Here is an 8,643-nt window from a genome sequence, read left to right as displayed (position 1 = left end):
AAGTTAGGGGAACCATATAAAAATTTAAATTCTGTAACTTTTTTATCAAGTAATTTTTTATATTTGAACAACATTTAAGATGATGTGTGACATCATTTGAAAATTTTTTTATAATAGAAAGGTGTCCCTAAAACTAACGGTTCAGGAAATAACTATTAGATGATAAGAGTGGACACCCTGTATATAAATCAATGTGTATTTTTTTTTGTTTTCATATCCTTTTCCTAGCAGTTAGCTTCTTTCAACTTATGTTTCAGAATCAAAGTTAATGAATCAACATTTAACGAAACAGTGAACCTCTCTGCTAATTGTACAAAGTACAAATGACTGGATACCAAGCAAAAATTTATTTTTACTTGGTATCCAGAATTATCTTTGCTTGGTATTCAGTCATTTGTACTTCAAATAAAAATTTGCTTATTGACTCAAACAGCTTTTAATTTGTAAATGAGACTTAGATTTTTGCTTTCTGTGTTTGAACTGTAAACAAAAAATAGCTCAAAGGTTTCTCTAGATATCACTTAATCAAGGAACTTCTATCACTTAGTCACATTTTGGGGGGGGGGGGGATTTATTTTCTCAAATGATCATCTATGATATTTTCACAGTTTTGTACATTTATACTTTTACTTTAAAACTGTGATAATGTGATAAGTTGCCTCAGTGGCTATAGAGTAGTAAAGTATACCTGTACTTGTGGGGGACGTACACAGAATTGACCTTTGGAGAAGGGCCACAATGAATTTCCTCCGGAGAATTCTCGGTTACCAACCTTCAAGAAACATGGATTGACATAAATCGAAAATTTAATGACATTGATTGATTGAAATCGATTAACATAACATATAAATGTATTTTCTTTCGATGTTTTAATCATTTTACACATATTCAAGGATACAGTACTTTTAATTTTTGATCGTCGTATGGAAGACACAGGGAGCCCGTGTGCCTCTATCCATACTTAATTCAAATAAGTTGAGGTAAGGGAATTTTTCCATTGGGAGTGCAAGTACAAACATTCACTGAACCTCTTTTGTCATTAACTATGCTTACTTATATCAATGATTCTCAACATTTGCGGGGCAAGATAGCAAAAAGAAGAGTTAAGAATTAAAAATTCAAATTACTGTGTTCAAAATAAGAAAAAATGGAATTTTAGGATACAAAATTAAAATGTTACCCTCATAGCTAGCCAAATATTTGTGTGTATTAAGCAAAATTTATTAATCAGTTGAAATATTGGGCTTTCGTGGCCAGCGTTTAATGATGTATATTCGATTTCCTAGCTGTTAGTCCGTGGTCTAGGACAGTGCATCTCAAAGTTGCGTCACAGCTTCTGGGGGGCGGGGAATGAAAAGCTGGGGATATTGATTTGTGTGCCTATTTATGCTTTGAAGTGGTTCTTTTATAAATGAAAATTATAAAACACAACTATTTTGGGAAGTCACGGATAACAAAAGTACGTATAAGAACCACTGGTCTAGAATATTCACGTCCTTACCTTTCATCAACATCTGTTGGTTGTGAGCAGTTTCGGAGGTTCAATAACGATGTTTGCCGCAGATGTGGGTGAAACGTCAGGATGCAAACATCCTAGACCAACATCTAACAGCCCAATAATGGAATATATTTCATTCGTATTAATCAGCTGTTTATAATTCACCAATAAAGTAGTAGTCGGTTCGAGGCGATTGCGATCTAAACTAGTTTGGGAAAATCGGGTACGAAATCGTTGAGAAATACTGACTTAAGCTACATCACATCTCTCTGGCTGCGCGTTTTACTGTGAAAGAAGGTTAAAAAATTAATAAGCTGATTCGGTATCCTCGGCAACTATCTATAGGCCTATCGACAAACTTATGCAAGCTACCTCTGTTAGCATTGACAATTCTTGACAGCAGGGCTCCTTAAGCACTCGAATCGAAGGTTCGTGATTTAAAATGTTTACGTGTAGTAAAATTGTACTTTATGAAGTTTTAACCATTCGGTTTTCCTCTCTGGAGGAAGTAGAAAAGTTAATACAAACAATTACTTGAGCTAAAAATAAAACAAAATTGCAAGGCATAGTTTGCGTAATTACCGAGAGAAAATCCAGTGATGCGGCAATTATTACCTTACAGAATCTGCAAACGCTTTGCTATATAATACTTAACGGTTTTTTTTTCGCTTATACCTCATGTTCCAAAATGATTTGGATTTTCGTAAGGACTTCGTTAGACTCCGAATCGTAAAAACTATTTTGTTAATTACATAATGATTTCTAATTGGTAAGTTGGAATTGTTTGTTTTCCCCTAGTACAAAAGACATTAAACTAGCTTGTTTTTAGGTAGAGAGGTCTAATTTGTTCCAATGAATTATGTTATCTTGTTTCTTTTAACTGATTGTTAAAGTACAGCGGCTCACTCACTAGTTTAGCTAATCACTGGACCATTCCGAGTCTTTATTTGCAGATATGCGCTTCCCGTTTATGTCTTCAGGGGTAATAAAATTCCGTTGTTTTGAAAGTGTTCTTTTTTTCTTTATCTCGCGTCTAATTAAGTCTTAAAATGCTCACTTGGTACGATGGATGAACACGCGATGCTCATCATCGTCTTCCGTTCTGTAGTTACTTTTCCAAGAGAGCCTTTTTCTTTCCTTCTCTCATTTTCTTCGACCTCTGCTTGTCTTCATTACTGACATCGAAACATTTCGGGTGTTTTTAGAACAAGCTTTACTCTCATAGATATTTAATATGGTAACTCGAGACGGGGGCACGATCAGTCAGTGCTCATTACGGCGGAATTTTCTGACGAGCACATCATGTGAACCAATTATGTATGATTGTAAAATATAATTGCGAAGCAAAATATAATAATTGTTAGCAGAGAATATAATTGCATAAATCATAACTTTTGATAAAGTTAGGAGAACAAAGAGTTTCTTTGTTTTTGAACTCGGCCGATTTGATTACGGTACCCTTGAAATATTTTCTTTTTACTGAGAAATGAGTGGGGTACGAGTCAAATTGTTTAATGATAGAGGCGAAAGACTGATTCCAACCATTATTATCTTTTCATTAAAAATTTAGATATTTCCCCCTCTCAAAAAATCTATCTACTTCGGATAAGTTAAAAGTATTTCGAACAATTGACCGAATGTTTTCCAACAATTAAGACTATTTTGGCAATTAACGTGTGTTTAGCATGTTGAATTCTGCTGTTGACATCAGCACGGATTCCACAATTATTACACTGAATGCAACCAGCGAAGATGGACGTAGAACTTTTATATCGTGTTGCAATTTTAGTGTTGTGGTATTCCATTTATATTTGGCAAGTTACAACGTATGAAACGTACGAAAAGTACGGAGCAAAAAACTTAAAATTCGGAAAAAAGTGAAAAGGATCCCTAACGACTAGACAGGAAATAATATTCAAGATCTTAGAATCAATGAGGATATAAAAGCTGAAAACTTCAAAATAAATACATACAAAATCGAGAAAATAAAGAATAATGTTTGAATGATGAGAGAAAGAGGGAGAAGAAAAAATATTTGGGTGATTGACAAGAAATAAAAATGTATATGTTACGGTAAATGTGATAAATGCGGTTTTTTATTTTACATAGTAACCGGTTATTATGCACACTTACCAAGCATTTTGGTAAGTTCGATAAATTTCCCAAAATTTATCACTTTTATCGGTGATTATGCATAGTACCCAAGCGTCGTTGGTAAATTTAATAAGTACTAAAAAAGTTAGCACTTTTACCAGCGATTAAGCATAATACGCAAGCGTCGCGTCGTTGGTAAACATGATAAATCGTATTATATGATATACTGTACAAGATAATCCATCCATGTATGGTATCATTATATCAGGGTACGATCGTAAAATTTGTTATCATATCGGGATCCGTCTATATTCATCACACACACCAGACACATGGAATTTTTTTCATTTGTGAAATTCACCAATTACACTAGGGTATTATGCATAATCACAGATAAAGGCGATAAATTTCAAGTATTTATCAAATTTACCAACGAGACGCTTGGGTAGTATGCATATTCGCTGGTAAAAGTGATAAATTTATCACATTGGTAAGTACGCATAATAACCGGTTAGTATTCATAATTGATTTATCACATTTACCGTACATATATATGTAACTGTATATACAGAAAACGACCCCTATTGCTCCGTCGAAAACGGATATTATTGGATGGTCGTTATATCGAAAGCAAAACATGGAATAGTCACCATATGAAAACACTTGGGTTTTATCTTTTCTGTCGTTGTGATGGAATAGTCGCTATAACGTGGAGTAGTTATAACGAGCGCCGATTTTATATATGAGTAGGAAATATGAATGAAATATGGAAAAAATTAAAAAAGTCAGAGGTGTGAAGAAACGGCAAAAAACTTGAGAATTATGAATATAAAAAAAAAATATGGGAATTTTAACAAAAGTAAAACCAATAAAAATAAATAAATAAAATAAATAGAACATGAAATAATAACTTGGCTCGAAAGATGGCACAAATCAATTGCAGCAAAAATTCATGTTTGGAAATTTTAAAATAGGAATATAAGAAATTAAGGAAAGAGGCATTGAAAGAAAAGAAAAAGCTGGAGAGAAGAGAATATGAAAGACACACACAAATGGAAGAAAACTATAGAGGTGGTTGAAAGAGAAAAAAGAAGAAAGAATGAAATATAAATGTTCTTTTTATTTTTCGAAAGGAAGAAAGATAATCTGGTAACAGGTTCGAAATTCGGAAAATGCTAAAAAAAAGTAAGCAAAATGAAAATAATAAATAAAATGAGGCGAAGAATAGGGAGACAACACACAAAGAAAAATATCAGAACCTATACAATTTTCTAAAAACACGTATTTCCTTTTATATTATTTATTATAATGTATTTATACTTTCAACATTTCATCATTTCGTTTTAAAATTTATATACCTACTGTATACAGCAGGGGTTTCCAACGTGGAGTTTCTCGCAGAACCCTTGATGATTATAAGGCTGTTCAGTGGAGCCCTTGATGACAATGAGGCTGTTCAGTGGAGCCCTTGATGATAATGAGGCTGTTCAGTGGAGCCCTTGATGATAATGAGGCTGTTCAGTGGAGCCCTTGATGATGATGAGGCTGTTCAGTGGAGCCCTTGATGATGATGAGGCTGTTCAGTGGAGCCCTTGATGATAATGAGGCTGTTCAGTGGAGCCCTTGATGATAATGAGGCTGTTATATGGAACTCAAACAAATTTTTGAATACTTATCCAAAAGAAAGTATGTCCCAACTATCTCAACAAAATAACATGCTACCTTAGGCCATGTCCACACTCATACACAAAGTTGCAGAACACATGTTCCGCGACAATGACAGAACAAATCGGGTGTTCTGCGACTTTTCGTAGATAAAAGTCACGGAACGCGTCCACACTCAGGTACAAAATCACGCAACACGCGTTCTGCGATTTGTGTCTCGACAAATCGAGCAATTTGTGGCATGACTTTGCATATGAGTGTGGCCAGGGCCATATACAATATAAGAATTTTTTCCTGCACAGAAAAAAACAGCTTTGTAATATACACGGCAGTAATGTTCGCCAATATGCATTTAGACGCGTGATTCATTCATCAAAATTTAATTTTACTCCTCCAAATTTCGTTGAGGAGTGAAAATACTCCTTCATACGTTAAATAAGTAATTGTTTTGATATAGTTATTTCTCACAGATTAAAAAAATACCCTTTGAAATTTTGGAGGGGAGTGAAATTACACTTCAAAATTATATTTTTGGATAACACTGCACAGCGACATTCGCATCATTCTCAGACTCTAAACGTCCATACCTTGCAAAGCATGCCATAAATACTTTGTCATAATTATACACGTCCCATAAATTAGCTTGGGTGCTCGAGCACCGACAGTACCTTCGGCTCCGACGTCACTGCTTTTCTCAGTTACTTTTGACCATAACCAACAAACGGGTAAAAATAAGATTTTATTTGACGAAATACGCCATTTGGAAAATATCTATACAGTACAGGATGCAGTATATATTGAGAAACATCATGAAACGAAAACTCCTTCTGCCACCTATCAAATTGAAAACACAACTGTTAATGATTCTTCAATTATAATTGGCGATCGGTTTTTGATTAATGTGCCGTATGAAAAAAACAATACATCATATCAAGAAATATTTTTTGAGTAATAATATAAATTGATTATGAAGCTCACAGCAAAACTTTAACAGTTGATGTTCGTGCGTAGTAGAATAATATTAGTAACATTCACAAACTGTGGCCACCGTGAGCTTCCTTGACTGTAATTAAAAGTCATATGAAATTAGAATCGTAAACTGTTTTCGGTTCATATGATTTTTCACATTACAATCGTAAGGAGCCAATGAGGGTCACACTTTGCGAATGTTACTAACGTTATTCTACTCTACATAAATGCCAAAGTTTTGCAGTGAACTTGATGATTCAATTTATATTATCGCTCAAAAAAATATTTGTTAGTATGATAATGTATTGTTTTTTTCATACGGCACATTAATCAAAAACCGATCGCCAATTATAATTGAAGAATCATTAGCAGTTGTATTTTTAATTTGATAGGTGGCAGAAGGAGTTCTAGTTTCATGATGTTTCTCAATATACACTGAAGAGCCAAAAACACCTGCCTAATATCATGTAGGGCCCCAGCGAGCCCGCAGAAGTGCCGCAACACGACGTGGCATGGACTCGACTAATGTCTGAAGTAGTGCTGGAGGTAATTGACACCATGAATCCTGCAGGGCTGTCCATAAATCCGTAGGAGTAAGAGGGGGTGGAGGTCTCTTCTGAACAGCACGTTGCAAGGCATCTCAGATATGTTCAATAATGTTCATGTCTGGGGATTTAGGTGGCCAGCGGAAGTGTCTAAAGTCAGAAGAGTGTTCCTGGAGCCACTTTGTAGCAATTCTGGACGTGTGGGGTGTCGCATTGTCCTGCTGAAATTGTCCAAGTCCGTCGGAATGCACAATGGACATGAATGGGTGCAGGTGATCAGACAGGATGCTTACGTACCTGTCAGAGTCGTATCTAGACGTATCAGGGGTCCAATATCACGCCAACTGCACACGCCACATACCATCACAGAGCCTCCACCAGCTTGAACAGTCCCCTGTTGACATGTAGGGTCCATGGATTCACGAGGTTGTCTCCATACCCGTACACGTCCATCAGCTCGAAGCAATTGGAACCGAGACTCGTCAGACCAGGCAACGTGTTTCCAGTCCTCAACAGTCCCATGTCGGTGTTGTCGGGTCCAGGCGAGACGTAAAGCTTTGTGTCGTGCAGACATCAAGGGTACACGAGTGAGCCTTCGGCTCCGAAAGCCCATATCGATGATGTTTCGTTGAATGGTTCGCACGGTGACACTTGTTGATGGCCCAGCATTGAAATCTGCAGCAATTTGCGGAAGGGTTGCACGTCTGTCACGTTTAATGATTCTTGTCAGTCATCGTTGGTCTCGTTCTTGCATGATCTTTTTCCGGCTGCAGCAATGTCGTAGATTTAATTTTTTACCGGATTCCCGATATTCACGGTGCACTCGTGAAATGGTCGTACGTGAAAATCCACATTTCATCGCTACCTCGGAGATGCTATGTCCCATCTCTCGTGCGCCGGCTATAGCACCACGTTCAAACTCACTTAAATCTCGATAACCTGCCATTGTAGCAGCAGTAACCGATCTAACAACTATGCCAGACACTTTTTGTGTTATATAGGCGTTGCCGACCGCAGCGCCGTACTCTGATTGGTTCCATATCTCTTTATTTGCATACGTATGCCTGTACCAGTTTTTTTGGCTCTTCAGTTTATATTGCATCCTGTACTATATAGATATTTTCTAAAAATGGCATATTTCGTCAGATAAAATTTTATTTTTACCCGTTGGTTCGTTATGGACAAAAGTAACTGAGAAAGTCAGCGGCGTCGGAGCCGAAGGTACTGTCGGTGCTCGAGTATCCAAGGTAATTTATGGCACGTATCAAAGCACTCCAAAATTGATTCAGAAATTGAAATTTCCTATATAAAGGTCAAGATGAGCACCTTGACACACTTCCGACGCCCTTGGAGAAAGGCACCATTTTTCATTTAATAAGTTTTTACAAATTTTGCCGTCATTCACCCAATCTAGTCTAGTTTTCTTGACTACTCATTCCTCCAAATTAGCCCCTGGACCATAGCCCGCTTAACAACCCCCTCGTAACACCGTAAATATGCCTCTGTGTTCAAGTCACTCTTTCGGTAGTTTACCTGCTTTCCAAAGCGTATTAATACGCTTTGCTGCTTTCTCACCCTCAAGGTCAGCGGTTCTCAACCAGTGCTCCGTGTGTACTTCCCAGGGGCTCCGCGGCGACTGAAGGAAAATAAAATAAATCCGTAAATTTGATAGTAAATAAAAAAAAGAGGTCTGAAGGGGGTCCGCCATAAAAATTATATGCAAAAAAAGCTCCGCCATAGAAATTATATACTAGAAAGGGCTACGCGAGTCGAAAAAGGTTGAGAACCGCTGCTCTAGGTCACTGTTTTCGTTCCTCGCTCACCAGGTGATTCTTTTGGTCACTCTCATACTTGAACCTTGTTTTGATCATT

This window comes from Pholcus phalangioides, unplaced genomic scaffold (assembly GCF_987345545.1).
Source record: "Pholcus phalangioides strain wild (caught in Gottingen) unplaced genomic scaffold, Ppha-v1.0 ptg000004l_1, whole genome shotgun sequence".
Taxonomy (NCBI): Eukaryota; Metazoa; Arthropoda; class Arachnida; order Araneae; family Pholcidae; genus Pholcus; species Pholcus phalangioides.
Note: the sequence above shows the minus strand (reverse complement) of the source record.